An 18,056-nucleotide genomic window follows, 5' to 3' on the forward strand; every position below is an offset into this window, starting at 1 on the left:
ATATATCTATATAATTATACTAACCAACCGATAATAGACGCACCATTGGTCACCGACGAGGAAGTTATAAATAAAGCCAAAAGGATTGATAATACCCAAACAAACTTGGTGGAATCCCCGCCAACCTTTAAAAATTGCTGTAAGACACGAATCGAGTCCCTTTTCAGAGCTTTTTACCCGCTGTTTGCATGAAGGCGTCTTTGCGGAAATACATATGTAAGAAGCAGCGATTGGTTCTTTAGCAGAAACCGGCAGAAGAACCAAGCTCGTACCGTTCCCTCTGCATACTGAATACGTTTGGAACAATTTTGGAGCGCGTAATATGAGTTAGACTCGAGCAGCATCTGGGGCATCGATGAAATCAAAAATGTGACCAATATCGCAAGCAAGGATAGAAGGTAAGGCTCAGTTTTATGTCTACTGCTGTGGCACGTGCTATATCCCATTAGAAAAATGGATCCAAATTATCGGATTTGTTGATGCATTAACGGTGGTAGAAAAGGAAATCAGTCAGGTGGAAAGCCTAAGCAAAGACGACGCTTTAAGGATAAAGAGCTGAGAAAACATGTGAAAAAGCTACACGAATAACAGTGGCTCCATCGAGGATGATTAATATTGGAGGACTAACCATTGCAAATAAACTCGCTTAGCTAAAGTCAGTCAGTCGGTGCTAATCTACGCGGCGTCTACATGGGAACCAGCACCGCAGAGTCGGACATACCTCAGTAAAGCTAGATCTCTGGCTAAATGCAATAAGGGTTATTTGTGGATTCCGCTCATCTGGAGCCATTTGAAGTCATAACGGGTATTTTACCGCCGGTCATAATGACATTACAGCCCAAAAGATACGATAAATACACATGCAGTGGAAGACGTCTTACAACAGTAGAGTGAGCGAAGAAAGGCAGAAAAGTATATCTGAGTGACAAAGGCGCAGGGACATGACAGAAAATGGAAGATGGTCGTACAAACTAATCGGGAAGGTGCAAGCATGGGTGAAGAGAAAGCAAGGCGAGATTGATTACTACTTGACGATATGCCTGACCGGACACGGATGCTTTCGACAATGTCTCTATAAATATGGTCAAGATAATGGTACAGAATGTTCATTCTGCGGTAATGGCAGCGAAAACTCGCAGCATATTTTCTTTTACTGCCCGAAATTCGAAGCAGAGAGAAGCCACATAGAGAGTGTTATCTATGAACTTGTGACTCTAGAGTATATTGTGCACCACATGATACAATACAAACTCGTGTGGAATAGAGTGAAAAATTGGTTCGCAATTGCTCTTTAGAAACTTAGAAGAAACGAAAAGCAACGAAGTGGCGAAAACAGAAGAACTAGAGAAAAATAATGCAGAAAGGTGCCCATGAAGCGCTAATCTTGGCTGAGCTTGGTCCTGCGAAGAAGTGTTTAACCGCGGACTCGTAGGATCAGGGAACTGCAGTCGAAATTATGGTTTGGCACAGATATAGGTGTACTGTTTCACAAGTTTAGCGTATGATAATCTATACTGGGAGTGGTCTTACAAGAGGTGTACGCTCAGTGTGCAGTATGAATCGTGCATGTCGGCTAGGACTGAAGGTAGCTTCGATATATAGTACATACAAATTTTATCATAATTGAATCCGCACATCGCTGGAGGCACATATGTACATTTATAACGTGACGTATATACGTAACGTGTATACGCGTATATTACCATCGCTCCGCAAAAATGTTTGCGCGTGTGGCGCGAAAAGTCTACGCTACGCAAATGGTCAGCAAAGAGTTGTTGTTGTATAAATATGTATGTATGTATATATGAGTGTGTGTCGCCACGACAATTATATTACTGCCAACACAGATACACACATATATATATAATATATAGTTTAGCATGCGATTATCAGCACATTTGTGTAAATGAGTTGTCACACACGCATACGCTCTCATAAATATGTTCGTGAGCGCTTGCGTATGAGCGACATTGACATTGACAAATTATGCTATCAAACAGCTATGCATGTGTGTGTGTGTGTGATGTTTTAATAATTTATGTATTACATACATAAATGTTGGATTATATTTATGGTATACATATACATATATATTTTTTTACATGGTATATAAATATATACTTGTATATATGGTTTGTAGACATCGTTGGACTGATGTTACGTTGTGGGTGATAAGGGAAATATCAATTACATTTTTTTTGCATTAAAACTTGATTAAAAAATTTATGCAAATAAGTAATAATTGAGTGTGCTCGGCACGTGTCTTTAGAACTCACTACATCATTTCTCGGCGCGCTATGCTCGAGCTGCACTCTCTAGTAAAAACTCATCTTCTTATTGATACGATATTAAATTGCTATATGAGCTTGCGATTTTAACTCCTTTTTTGTAGACTCATGCCAGATTATTGCGGTCTATGTTATTTTTATCAGTTGCTTGTTCGATTCGCTACCACTGGAGCATGAAAGATCAATTGCGAAGAAGTTTTGGTAAATGAAAACAGTTGAAGAAATATTTGAAATGTATTCAAAGAATAAAGAATAAATAAAATATTTCTTCAAATCCTACTAAGCACGTTTCCTGTGGAGCATGGTCCCTCTTGGCATAGTGTTCTTAAAGAGCTTTGATGAAAAAGTGGTTTCAGTACATTTCTTGCTAATAAATATAACAATTTATTAAGGCATATTTCTAGAGCAAATTGTATCAGAGATGCTGCATTTTAGCAGTCAAATAATTTATGTTATATACAATTCAGTTAACTTAATTTATCGCATAAATCAAAAACAATTTCACCCTACCGGCTGCATCCACTTAATAAATTTCACTCAACTAGTTAAATAAAATATAAACAAATGTCGGTGTGTGTGTAGGCATGCAAATTTTGTTTATCCACTTTGTTCAATTCTAAGTCATAATAATGAAATGAGCTGTAAATTGGTGACTGTCGGCTAGTTTGTTCACCTTTTTTCGTCACAGCCGTCGCCCACCTGTTACACAAGCACCTGTGTTGCCAGCTCGTTCATAGCCACTTCAAGCAATTATGTATGCATATAACAGTTAATGAGATGCAAATCAATTCCTAAATGGTGTCTTAACAGCTGCTTACATAAACTGTTTATCGAATTTTTAACAAACGGCCATCAAACGATCTCATGTGTTGAAAGTAACAGTTAATAGAATTTTCTGTTAAATGTGTTAGCAAATTAATTGTAAGGTTTTTACCTTCACACTGCATGTACGGTAATTTGCATTTATTTGGTTAATTTTGTGAATTCTTCTTCATAACTTATTCTTGTGGATGAACAGTATCTCCATAGATCTTAATAGAATAGAATCATGTTCGATTCGACATTTTTCTCATCTAAATCTTTCAGATCTAAGATTTAAGAAAAGAAAAAGACAATGCAATACAAAGTCGAGATTTCAAGGAGAGCCCAATTTCATATATAACGGGGTTTTTAATAGGGACATAGCAAACGACGTCATATTTTTCCGCTCTGTTGACATTTCTCTTCAGCAAAGTTTGCCATTTCATTATGAAAAGATATACGATCCAACAACGAGTCGAAGTTATGAAAATATCGATAATATTGCTGACACTAGCGCATCTATTGTGGAAGATCCAAATCAGTCTCTCCAAGGTCTTTCTCAAGCATTGGACATCTCTGTGACGTCGTTGTGGCGAATTTTGCGATTCTTACGAGGTTTTACAATTAAGTAATGAGACTGATTTTATTGCCGCGCTTTTGGTAAACCTGTGACCTTTCTCTTTTTCCGGCATCGCTCGCCTCTCTATTGATATATGTACCATCGCTCTAGCTTGGAAAAACGAAATCATGAGCAACGTGTCGCGATAAAATTTTGCGCCAGATTGGGCGAAACAGCTTCGGAAACGTACGCTAAAATTGTAAGAGTGTATGGTGATAGTGCTCTTAGTCGTGCCCAGGTGTTTCTGGTTGTCTCCGCGCGCCCCCTGCCCGAAAAAAGCTCGCATGAGCAAGTCAAAGGTGAAAACGATGATTATTGCCTTTTTGATAGCGGTGGAATCGTCCACAAAGAATTCGTTTCACCGGGGAAAACTGTGAGTCAAGTCTACTATTGCCAAGTACTCAAAAGACTGCGAAAACGAGTCAACAGGGTGCGCCCAGACATCGCTCGTAACTGGATCCTTGATCATGACAACGCACCGTGCCACACCGCCCTCAGCGGGTCCCAGTATTTAGATTCTAAAGGGATCGCTGTGTTGCAACAGCCGCCTTATTCGCCCGACATGTCACCCTGTGACTTTTTTTGTTTCCTAAAACAAAATCGGCGGTCAAAGGAACCCATTTTGAGTCGATTACGGACATCCAGGCGGCCGTGACGAGGGTACTCGCGGACATCCCAGTCGAAGCGTTCCAGAAATGTTACGAAGCATGGGAAACGCGCTAGAATCGCTGTATAGCTGCCCAAGGGAACTACTTTGAAGGGGACGGCTTAGTTGTAGAATAATTTTCAAATATACGGTTTTTATGGAATCAGTCTCATTACTTAATTGTCATACCCGTATCATCTTCGCCACCTTAAGGCATTTACCAGATTGTTTTGTAAAATAATTATCTTCTTCATCTTTGATGACGCAACACGGTTATATTTACATAAAAACACTTACATTTGAAGAAAAAAGCAACCGAAAATTAAAATATTCCGGATAAATGATATTTCAGAAAAATAAATTTTGCCAAGTTTGTGGGACTGTCCCTAATTACTATGCCAAATAAGAGCGCGATATAAATTCGCTGAAGGAGCTGAAAGCCAAAAGTTGGCATAAGTGTATTACAACTGGTGGCGATTACTTTGAAAGCGACAAAATAAATATTCTTGAATAACTAAACATTTTGCGTTTTAATTACAATTTCCAGGTACTTTTTGGCCATAATGTATGTATGTAGTTGTGCCAATTATAGCACCAAATTTAAACAAATTTTAGACACAACTATACATTTAATCAGTAGATGTCACTACAGTGGAACTTGTATGATCATGACTCTCAAATGCTCTATGCACTTACATAGGTACATGTGTATGTAAGCTATAAGAAACGGCTGCCGCAAAACAAAATCGCTTTAAAACAACACTTCCTCATTTAAAAATTTTCAATAACAAAAAACGAAACAAATATAACAACAATAAACAAATTTCAACGAGTTGAAGCGCACTGATAAGACAATCAAAAATATCGCGCAGCAGACAAACAGGATGGGCACAACGCGTCAGCTGTCAAACGAAACAAAAAAGTTTATCACTTGCCAAAAGCAACAAAAAGTAGCTGACACCACTCCGTAATGTGTCATATAAATGTACTATATATATATGTATATTATGTATATATTAATAAATAAGTATTTAAATGAGATATACACAGCAACATGGAACTGCTTGTGCCTCACACCATTTGTTTATTTATTATGCATTAATTAATTGCTTGTTAATAGGTTGTTTATTGAATTTAAATGTACTCCACACGCCCAGCAAACGAAAAACAACAACAAAGACCGATAAAAATGGGCGAGATTTGCAATTATTATTATGCAGATTTACAAAGTGGCCGAACTTGATACATTCTAGTGACACTATTTTAATATACTAACATAGATATTACAAGTTATCCAGTTTTGGATAGAAAAATGTGGGGAAAAGTATTTTGTTGACCCTGAAAATAAAGAGTACTCATTGCGAGGTTAGTTGGTGGTAGAGAAGGAGGTTGGATTCTACTTAGAATTCCAATTAGACTGTAAGCTATGCGGCAGAACTAAAATAAGCTCTGATTTCCTGCACCTCAAAAAGCCTGATGTTTTGGGTTTGAGAATAGGGTACTTGGGAAGAGTTTCTATCTTAATCGGATATTCTCGGCCTAGATTAACCCAACTTGCTGTACTCAGTAAGGAGAAAATAAATTCGTTTTTTAATAATATCTGTTCATTCATGTTGCATGCCAAACCAAGTTCTGGCGTTCCAATGAAGTCAAGATCACTGCTATAAAGGTCTTCTCTGCTTGGATAGATTATATTGGATTTTTTTTTTCTAACGTAATAACTTCTAGTTGCTGTAAACAGTTTATTCTCATCAAGGCGGAATACACGATCTTGATAAGACACTTCATAATTAGAGCATGGAAATAGGTCTTGAACACTTCCATATAACACGTGCATTCTATAGCTGCAAATCTCAGTTCTGCCACAAAGAGTCCAGTCAGTTTTAGTAAATTAATTAATATTTTACATTCTCTATTTTTAACTTGGCGTTGTTCGACAACCTAATTTCACGGTAATGTTTTGTAGATTTAGAAACTCAGGCACGCTGCTGCCGACATTACAAAGCAATTAAGCGATTATTTTTCAAAAATAACTTGTTAGTCACATACATACATACATACATACATATTATACTTTCTTATTTTGACCGCATTGACCTTTTGTCTGCAGATTTTTTCGCCTTTTCCTTTATTTTCTAATTCATAAAAAAAAGAAATCAAGTACTGGCTGTCAAACAGACTTTGGGTATGTACCACAAAGCAAAGTGAAAGGCCGTTGATTTCTGAAGCTGAAAATAACAAAAAAAAAGAGCTCATAAAAAATCGTAGATTTGAATGATTATGCAGAAAATTAAATAACTACGTACAAGGTACTTACATATGTAGGTATTTAAGTAAATTAGGGTAGACCTTAAATGTTAAAAGAAATTAAGGGGTTATATGGGTTTGGAGGTTTTAATAAATCGAATTTTTTTTATTGTCTTATTAAATTCTACAATACCTTTAAATATTGTCGTAAATTTTCAAGTTGATCAAAGTAATAGTTCCGGAGACACAGCCTTGAGAACTTGTGCGCTTAAGGCTACCTAGGCCAAGTGCGCCGTCTTTAAATGCGTTTTTCTCGAAACTGTGTTTTTGAAGACGTCTGATTTCCATCTAGATCTACATAGATTTCTTGAGAGCTACGCAACCGATCTTCATGAAATTTTATACAGGTGTTTGAGATGCAATTCCTAAAATCTCCTTATGACCTATAACAATAAATTATTACGAAATCCATTCAAAAATTTAAAGCAAAATGGTGGCAGAGCGGGTGGTTAGGTACTTTAGGTCTGCCATCGTTATAGAGCTCCAAAGGCGAAAAACATTCTCCTCTAATTTTGACTTTGAAAATGAGATCTTCCCGACTTTTTACATTTCATATACAAAAAGCTCGAGAAATACGTAGAAATCTTGTCTACAATCCGTTGAGGTTAAAAAATGTATCCATTTAAAAAATTATACCCCTACGAATCGCAAGATTGAAGATCAAAAGTGGGCCATCTAACGTTTTAAATTTGAATTATTTATATTTCGACATTGGAAACGTCAAATACCATTCGGAAAGTGACAGATATTCAGTAAAAAGGATAGAATTTACGAAATGGGTGGCTATTTACTATTCTACAGTTCGCAGATTGGGCAGAAGATCGTTTGACCGAGGATGGTCAATTTTACCGAAAAATCATCTTTTCGGACGAGGCTCATTTATGTTGTTACGGATTAATGGATGTGAATAAAGAAATTTGATAATTTAAAGTTTTAAGTAACACCCTAATGTGTACATATGCATATGAATATATTTCTACCACACTTCAATCAGAAATTACCTATAGATGTGGACTTAATCTTTATATACCAAGTCTATTGAATGAGTTTACAGAATATTTTTTACCGACAGATCATGAGGTTGATTAAATTTGAATGTTGAGGGTCTTATTTTCGCAACATGATTGATCAAACAGTACGAAACAGAATATTATTTTCTACAAAAAGAAAAGAAAAGCAATAACTGCCAGTGGTGGCGAATCGAACAAGTAAATGATATAAATCACATAGACCGCAATAAACTGGCATAAGCCTACAATCGCAAGCTATTATACCAATTTAATATGGTATTCTCCTTATTTCCTAAGTTTTTGACTAGAGATTGGTGCTCAAGCAAAGCACGTAGAGGAATGAATAATCGAATATGAGTTATGATATAGCTACTGCAGTAATAACGGGTGATCCAAGTAGAGCGCCTACCACTGTGGAGATTAGTGGTAAATAAACTGTTAAAGGAATGAGACGACAAAGCCCACGAGAAAGTGGCATCGCCATCTTCTTGCCGTATTATCTCTCAATAAAGTCCAAAAATGGACAATGCAGGCAGGTCTGATGTTGAATTCGGAAAAAAACGGAAGTACATAATCCCTCCAAAGAGACTAATTTCGATAAATGGGGCACAACTCTCTTATGAACCGCATCAATTACCTTGGGATGGTTTTGGACATCAAACTGCTGTGCAAATATAATGTGGAAGAAAGAGTAAGAGAGACCAACAGTGTCCCATATGCATTTAGGCAGATGCTCGGGATAACGCGGGATCTTTCCTCCTCTCTCATGCACTGGTGCTACACAGCGATCAATTCTGCTATACGGAGCAGTAGTAGCAGTGTGGTGGACAGGCTAACGAAAGTCCATCTATCGGAAGCCATTAAAATGTATTCAGAAGCTCGCTGCGCTGTGAATAACAAGAGCTCTAAAAACAACTCCAACAGCAACTCTTGATCTAGTGCTAAACCTGCACCTAAAAACCTCTTCGCTGAAGGCCGCTCGGTAGAATTGGCGGGGCGACTATTGGTTGCAAGAGAACTTACACATAGAACCTTAGGGCGTAGCTCAGTGAGTAATGGCGATTTGGCAAGCTACATGATTCTACTTTTCAATTTTACGTTGTTCAGCGTAAGTGTAGAAAAAGATGGTTGGCGTAAAGGCATGATAGCCTCGTACAACCCATTAAACATTTATACGAATGGTTCGAAAATGGAGGTCGGAGTGCTGCGGGGATATACTATCCAGAGTTAAAAATAAGGCAGCCTTTTAAACTGCAGAATGACTGCAGTGTATTTCAAGCAGAGGTCTTTGCTATTAGAAGTGCTGCGAAGCTGGCCTCTAATGCATCAGAATACCATTCCAGAGTAGTAGATCTAACGTGGACAGAATAGTAGTAAGCAAAGCTTTAACCTCGTTTCGAATAACTGATGGCACTGAAGGCCACTCCAGTCGAGGCTTATAATAAATGTACGCGAGTTTGGCTTAAGTGTTAGCAGGATTGTATTGACTTAAAAGTCTATTTTGAAGAAAGATTTGTATTAAAATGTGTGGAAATGTTGGTTTTTGGCAGTGCGGGTTAATTTTGATCAGATGGTGTTTTCATTCGTTTTTCAAATAATTTTTTTTAAACCAAAATTTTATTCACAGTTATTCAAAGTAAACATATGTAAATATTGGAAAACAATATATGACCGAGTTTATTTTGCATGCCTCCTACCCCTCTTTCTGAGAGAAAGTGACAAGAGCTTAACGTTATCAATAGCAACAAAAGAAATTTAATATTTTCCTGACAAAAAAAAAAATAAATTTGCAGATAATAATAAGGAGAACTAATTATTCTTAGTCACTTCTCATTTTCTCCTCGCTTATGCGCACTCATGCCTGACTCTAAGTTAAGCGCGTATTCCTATGAACTAACCTTAACCTGGTTTCGAATACAGCACTAAACCAAAAATACAAAAACAAAAATTATTGAAGTACATTTTTTGCCTTAGTACCCACTTCAAATAGCATTAGTAATTGTTGTAATTAACTGTAAAATAATCAGTCTTAATTCACATTCATATTTAGCTGCCTCACAACTTGGCTAGTTTGCTCACCTTCCTCTTTGCCACTATTCAACTTAATGTTTTTGTAATTATGCAAAGTTCGATTGAAAAATTAGCTGATTGGCTGGCTGAGTGAATGGCATAAATGCAATCGAAGCAAAAACAAAAATGCAATATAATTAGATAAATGCCAGAATGGTGTTTCTAATGGAATTCGCAGTTATTTCGCAAGAGTTCACTTAATAGTTTATATATATACTTTAAAGTGTTAAAATTTAGAGTTTTAACGAGATGCTTTATTAAGAAAAATTGGTGTTTCATTTTAAAATTAATGTTTGAATTCCATTTCGATTCGTAAGGTTAACCCGATGTATGTAGCATTGGCTGAAAAAGTCTTGGGGTTTCCTACTTTTATAAAGACAAAACACAGAAACCTTAAATTTAATGGAGATTGCTTATTATCATTCGAAGGAACATTTTTTGGCATTTTGTTATTTTTGAAAATTATCTTTTTCAAATGTTGGCCGGCGCTATTTCTCAGATGGTCCATCCGTAGAGCCCAATTTTTGATGACTCGTTCGGCCATTTCGACTGGTAAATGGTGAGTGACAAGTGTGATGTTTTTGTTCAAGGCCTGAATCCAAGCGGGATTGTCCGCACTGACTTTAGATTTTATATATCCCCACTAAAGTCTTTAAATGCTGAAATGCCAAACAATACCGAACAAAAATCACATGCCAGCTTGACGCGTGATCTGCCAAAAAAAGTCTTTTGAAAAAAGTACCTTTAACGGGATCACTCATTATTTAGAGTATATTGTTGAGGGGCCAAAACTTTTCACCATACTGAACTCAAACTGTATCGTAGATGCCTTATTTAACCAGAACTTGAGCACAGTTCAATTTAAATAGTAATGGTAACGGTCTAAACTAAAAATTTTACCCATTTCGGTTAAATTTGGGCAAATATTTAAAATTACTAGTTGTCATTAGATTTCCATAACTTCGGTTGCACCAAAACTTAAGTTTTTTCTTGTTTACGTTGACATACTATATACTCCAATATACCCAAAAACTATCCTTCTTAAAGCAGAAAAAGCAAAATTTATCAAAGGGAATAATGATATTATTCGCTCTGCCAAATATTCTTGAAATTATTCATTCTACCTCTTATTTTTTACTACCAATTCGAGATACTAAGTGTAGCCAGGTCATTCTTCACCTAATCTCTCCAACAAAATGTTTCCACCAGCGAGTACTGTATCGAAAACCTTCAAAACTGGAGTGTTCTCATATAATTATATACATATATCCGGACAACGTGACTTAACCAGCGGCATAGAGGCAGTTCCTTTCGTGCTGTCGAAGGCGGCTTTAAAATAGGCGACGAGTTGGTGTGTGCCAATAATCCTTTCTCGGGTCTTTTCTAAAATGAGGCGCTTGGTGAATATCTGGTCGATAGTAGATTTTCCAGGTCTATAACCACACTGATAAGGTCCTTAATCTTTGACAGAATACGCTCGAAAGACCTTATTTGCTATATTAAGGAGGCTTATCCCAAGGTAATTGGCGCAGATTGTAGGGTGCATTGTGCATTGGTTTAGCGCAAAGGTGAAACGAGATAGCAAGTTTGTAGAAGTACCGTCTATAGTACACCAAAATGGCATATACAACGCTAATTGAGCCCAAAGCACCTAGCATCTGTTATTGGTCGAGTTCTGGAAGAAAGTTCAAGAGGCACTGAGCGTAAACGGGAGCGAGTTTAGCTATGAGTTAATGTTTCGTGATTATTGTTAACGATTGGAGCGCAAAGTTCAGAACTGAGCTGCTATTTTATGGTAAAATCAGAACTTCTATGATGATGATTAGAAACTAACTGTTAATTTTTGACTACTTAGCAGAGATATTGTGTGGTTTTTGAACTTTTTTCAAAGAATATACGCTAGTGTGTGCTTTGAGGAAGCATATCATGAAAAGGTTTACTGTGACCTTTATATGACAGTATTATAACATAGGAATACTCATAAAATGCTTTGGTTCTACAACATTATTTTCATAATGTCTTACGGTATCCCGTTGAGCTCCCAAAGGTATTATTGGCATAATAGAATTGATCTTATCACAAAAAAAGTTTTCTAAGTTTTGCTAAATAAGCGAAAAATTGGTGGTAAAGAAATTTCAACACACTAGTGGATTTTCTTTGCATTAACTTAAATTTTGATAATTATACCCTATAGATAGAGGAAAATCCATTTAATGTTATCGGCTATGTAACAATGAAACTTCGTATCATCATTTTCATTCTTTTATACATACTTTCATTAGCGTTTAGCCTCCATTAGTGCCACCTTTATGTCAGTCATTAGTGTAGTGGTATGCATATGAGCACTGATACTAATTTAAATAATATTCGTGTGTGGCATGTGCAGGAATATTCTGATTTTCTCAATATATATATAATATATGTCAATAGCTATATTCGGCAAGTGAGAATATGCATATGTTAAGCTTTTAGCGTTCAAACAAATTACAATGCAAGGATATATCGATTTTCGGTTGAATTGTGTGGCATAGTAGGTCGGTCGTGTATTCAAAGGAATTTGGCCACCATTTACCATATTTGCTTAAATACTTAGTGTGATACAACCATTATTTGTTTATACGACATACTTAAATAACAGTTATTCATTTTTCAATAAATAGTGGAGTCATTAAGTGCCGATACTACTATTTTTGTGTGAAATCATTCATATTGCAATCAATCTTAATGCGGAACTTTTAATCTGACTTCAAGAAAATTAGAGAGGTATGAGTATAGAATATTACTCGGTTTATTGTGAGTAGAAGATTTCTAACAGTATGACTAAGCAAGATAATTCGGTGTATTGTCTGAAAGAATCGATATTGATAAGTATAGATTTGACTTCCTCAAACTACTTTTTGTTGAGTTTATTTAAAAAGTAATGTACTATATGCCAAGTAATTATCGGCATTTGTGTTGAAACCTTCACTTATATTGTCCAATCTGCTTCCAAAGCTAGTGGAAAATATAACGAAAATGTACTGAAGCTAATAAAAGGGATCATTTGCTTAATGTTGTCTACAGAAAGTAGTTCAAATAAATTGTAAAGAACCGAATTAAATCAAAATATCTCATATACTATACCGACATAAAGTCATTATGCACCCTGTATAAATTTGCTTATCTGAAAAAAAAAAAAAATCATTAAGTCATAATAATTACACAGTAGGCATATAGGCATCGATTAAGGGGAATTCGTTGGTCCAATGACGCATTTACAACAAAAGTGATAACGTAAGATTGTGAAAAAAATTTCCAAGTCATTTTATAATGAAATACTTGTATAAGATATTTCAAAAAATTATTTCCCAATTAACATATGTACATATATTCTTCTTCTTTATTGGCGTAGCTACATATATACATACTGTGGGCAAAAAATAGTAAGTATACTTTTGCCTTTCTGGAGTACATAAAGTGCATTCGGGTATGTTTAAGATGAGTGAAATTATTCAACAAAGAAATGCCATTAAACTTTGTGTGCGGAAATAAATTTCTGGTGTTGAAATGTTCAGTATGTTGGAGAAGGTCTTCGATGATAAAAGTTTGTCGCGAGCAAGTAATTGGTACAAATTGTGCAAAGGGGGTCGAGAATGCGTTGACGATGAACCACCCCAGAACGGGCATCAATATCAATGATGATCAACATGTCAGTAAAGTAAAGGAGTTGAAATTCGACGACTAACCGTCAGAGATCTTACTAGCATCGTTTGAACATCAAAAGTATCAGTGAAAACATTTTGAAAGGTCATTTAGGTCTAAGAAAAGTGAAAGCACGAAATCTTTTTCAAAAACAGCGTCTTAGATCTATGCTCACAACTCGGTAAAAGAGCGTGTATCGTGATAAAAAAGCAGGTCATAAATCAAGGTCATGTTAAGAGTTTTCTTCGATTATCGAAGTGTGGTGAGCTTCGAATTCCTTCCGACCGGTCAAACTGTCAACAAAGCATACTATTTGAGTGTTATGCGTCGTTTGTTCGCGCAAAGCTATTCGTCAAAAGAGGTCGAAATTATGGGCCGACAACTCTCGGCTTTCGTACCACGATGATAAACCTTCGCTTACTGCATTGATTCTTCGATTATGTTGATTAATTTTATCATTTTCCCTAAAAACTATATCTCCGCACTTCTATATCGTTTTACGGGGACCACATGGAAGTATTTACTGATATTCTGCATGAGTTAGTGATCATCTACTATGCTGAAAACACCATATAATCAAGTTTAAAGAATTTCATACCTCTCACATAAGTGTTTTATTAGTCTCGTTCTTAATTTTTTCTTTCGAAATATATTTCACCTACTCACACGGGGGGCTTGTTCAACAGTTAACTAGTTTTTGCCTTCAATTTTATTAATTTCTTTGTCAATATAGTTGCTAAGCTGCACTAGAACTTGAATTTCTTAAATTACGTATTATTTTTAATTAGCATACTGAATTTTACTTTAGTAGAAATACTAAAACACAACAAACCGGCTTTTGTTTTCACTTCACAAACAGAAAACCACAAATCAAATTAACTGGAATTATTTAGTATTTGCTTTAGATAAACAATTTGACTGACCACCTGAGCATATATGCTAATTTTAGAAATATTTATACTGCTTGGCTTTTCTAACTCGCTTTCATTTGCATTAAAAAAAAAACAAATAAATATGTGTGTGTGTTTGTAAGGGTATGTGTAAACACATGGCTTTTTGATATCAAAGCGAAGTACATCTAACTTCTTGCTGTACCGGGGAATTTTGTTATCTGTCTAAGAGCTTAATATATGCTTATACTAACATAAATTTGTGATAATGAATTTAAAAACTTTAATTAAAAATAAAAAATAAAAAAAAACTAATTTGTAGAAAAACATATATTTAAAAAAAAATTTTATTTAACTAAGCTTTTAGCATTTCGTAGTTAAAATAACGGTATTTCTCAATCTTGTTAGCTTTTTTCGCAAAAAATAACGGTATATTTTAACGTTGTTAGCAATTACTACACACAATTTGACATACTAAAGATATAAAATTAAACTCGATTTATGTCGTTCTTAGGAAAAAAATGTGGTCATAACTTCGTTAAAGCAAAATGCAGCTATACCGTTACTCTTAGCTCTCCACAGTTCGTTCTGCTGTTAGTTGGGTTGATCTTTGGCGTACAATTTTTATCTGCGCTAGATTTCCAGCATGTTGCTATGTTTTTAACCTACTTTGAGATCAGAGTTATTATATCTCTATTTGAACAGTTATTATCTCATTTATGCCGCTTTATTCTTCTTATAACTGTCTTAATAATTTTGCTACAGTTCGCGAAAGCACACCAGTCTTTGTCACTTTAAAATCCTGCGCTCCTCCTAGTAGCCTCAACCTACTTCATCATCAGGCTCATTTGGGCGCTTAGCTACTGCGGAATCCCAGGGAACTGAAAAGATAATGAACTAGCAAGAAGAAGGCACTCGTGCCCCGGGACTGGGAACGAGTTGGATCTCCGTTGTCACTCACACTGGAGCTATGGAGCTCGCGTGCGCTTTTCAGATGTTAGTCGACGATCAACTTACATCTGTGCGACTGCGAAATTCTTCTGGCCGAGAGTAAATTGTGGGAAAAATGCTCGCCTTGGCAAAGTTCATTTTGCCGCAATCGTAGGAGTTCTTACTGGACATTGTCCAATAGGCGGTTTCATACGGTAAGGCCAAAAAAAACCAATCGAACGAATTTTAACGTTGTGTGGAAGAAGGTGGGATGGAATCATCTAAACAATTTTTCCCTATTGTCCAGCCTTGGTTGAAACATCTTGGCAGTCATATTATATCTTCGGCGAACCAGGATACATAGCTGAAACTGCAATTAGCCGCTCTCTTTTGACGATTAGCTTCGCGAAAATGACGTATAACACTCAAATAGTATTTCTTGTTGATAGTTTGTTCGGTCGGAAGGAATTTGGAGTGCATCACTTTTCGATCGAAGTCAAAATAACCTTGATTTTTGACCTGCTTTGACGTGGTTTTTCGGCTTCGGCTCATCTGTATCGAAAGAAAGCAGTGCTTCACAGATGTTAACGTGATGCTGTTTTTCGAATAAATTTAGTCATTTTGGAACCAATCATGTTTTTATTTTTCTAACTATTATTTGATGTGACGTTTGCCTTACTATTTTTTGCCCATAGTAGTATCTCAGTCTCTGTTGAATAAAATCATACAATCGGGTACTGAGTTTTCCAATTATCTTGATGATCGCTCAATCATCGCTGTGAGATCAAGTTGATCGTCTGCTCTGAATCGTGCGAACGTCTCAGGCCTTCCAAGATCAAATATCTCTTGTAAGAAATGTGCATTCAAATATTTGCTTCTATCCATGCATGATTTAGATAGATAGATAGGTAAATAATTGAGGAATGCATCGCGAACTTAGGTCTATTGTGCCCTCTCCTAACTCACAGGGACTCACTTAGCCCCAGCATATTGATAAAGTCTAATATCCTGCTGGGTGCTAGTGAGGCGATGTGATTCCTATCCGGAAACATGGAAACAGGGCCTTCGACCTGCGTCTGAGTTAGAGAGCTCTATGTATGCCGGTCAGTTCAAAAAAAAAAATTCACTTTACTTGGATCTTTTTGTTTTTGGTTCAGCTGAAGATATCTAACTATCCCACATTTAACTTCTCTGTTAAAATTTAAAAACTGTTGATTTTCAATATTATTGGTTGATGACAAACTCGAGTAAAACACTTGATTTTGAAAAAGTATAATATAAGTAGAAAATGTAGAAAAAATTTTCCAAAAATTTAGAGAACTGCGACATAACCGGTGTCTTATAGATTTGTATTTATTTCTTTGCTACACTCTTCCATCCCAACAGCATTTCTGTCAAGGAAAAGGAGTTTTTTCGATTCTCAATTTCCAAAAAAATCACAAATTCAACACAGAAGCTTCACAATACCTTTGTTTTGTTATTGGTTTTCACTGCAGCTGCTTTTAAGCACTTTCCCGCCACTAAATCGGTGGATGTGGCGATGCGGATATGCTTTTGTTGCACTATTGAACTGTACCACAATAAATCACCGCCAAAAATCCGGTTGCACAGAATTTTTGACCATTCAACAATTTCTTTTTTTCAAATCGCTTTGTATTTTTTTCCTAAACACCACTAAAATATAGCACAAAATGTTCGAAAGAACATATTCTATGCATTTGCTGCATGCACTTTAACACACACACACATGTAAGTATAGGCACTGCACGCACGCAATTCAATTCGGTGAGTATCAACCGAGTAACCGAGCGTTCAACAACTGAACGTGTTCAATGAATGAGTGCGACTGTTGTTGCGATGAGCTGCTGCTGCTGCTCAGGCCGAACGAGAACGCACAGCACGAAAGCGACGGCAGCGGCGGCATCAACAGAAGAAGCTATTAAAGCTAACAACAACAGGCCACGGCGGTGGTTAGGCCAATGCATGCAGTACTAGCACGAAAGCTAACATTTTTGCTCACGTGTGTGTGTGTTTTTACACATGTGTTCGTGTGTGCTTCAGCCGAAAGCAAAGAGGTCTGCGCTAAGGCCCATTGCTGCGTCGTCGGCCAAGTTACAATGTCAGCGTACTCATTCACGCGACTACGGACTGGTTTGGGGCCGGTCCTCGTGGCAGTTGAGTTAAGAGTTCACAATGCCGGTAGAGGTTAAGTGTTAACCCGTTGTGAGCACATGTGCTTTTAAGGCACAATTTAAAATAAAACAATGAATCGTGGATGAAAATTATATAAACAATTTTCGTTAATACTTGTCCATTAAAATTTGGCAAAAATCTTAAAATGGAGGAACTAGTAAGTTTCTTCCGGCAATTATAGCTAAATTTCTGGAAACATTGCGTCCTATTCCTCGTCTTTCAGCACAATTTATGCTGGCGATATGTGTTTTGGACACTTAAAGGTCCTATTTTTAACGAAACCTAATCGTCAGGAAGATCCACCATTCGATTAAGCTTGACTAGTTTCCCGAGAATTCTTATATTTAATTTCCATATTCTGCCTTAAGTCACTATGATTTCAAAAACTTTTCGTTTGATTTCCTCTAGTCACTCGGTGACAGTAAAATTTATTATAGAGAAATATAAAATGTGAAAACCAAACACCTTTTTTAATAGAAGTGATGATATTGTAATTCTTGAATCAATACTTTAACTACTATTTTAATTAAGGTTAGAGTGAAATAAAGTTGATTAAATTGGTAACATTTTTAAAAGATATTTTATATTTTTGGAAGGGTTGACTTTGGTCGCTTATAGCAG

At 36.3% G+C, this 18,056-nt stretch overlaps 1 protein-coding gene across 3 annotated transcripts in view; it reads right to left on the bottom strand.

The window, feature by feature from the left end:
- LOC105231015 (Y+L amino acid transporter 2) overlaps positions 1 to 18,056 on the bottom strand; it is a 45,731-nt gene that overhangs the window by 14,937 nt on the left and 12,738 nt on the right. The window contains exon 1 of one of the 3 annotated variants that reach the window (XM_011212089.4): positions 16,710 to 17,199. The exons of the other annotated variants lie outside the window; for them this stretch is intronic. The gene's annotated coding sequence lies outside the window, so the exon portion shown is untranslated. Of the gene's footprint in view, positions 1 to 16,709; positions 17,200 to 18,056 lie in introns of those variants that run through there. 3 annotated transcript variants of the gene reach the window in all.

This window comes from Bactrocera dorsalis, chromosome 2, assembly GCF_023373825.1.
Source record: "Bactrocera dorsalis isolate Fly_Bdor chromosome 2, ASM2337382v1, whole genome shotgun sequence".
NCBI lineage: Eukaryota > Metazoa > Arthropoda > Insecta > Diptera > Tephritidae > Bactrocera > Bactrocera dorsalis.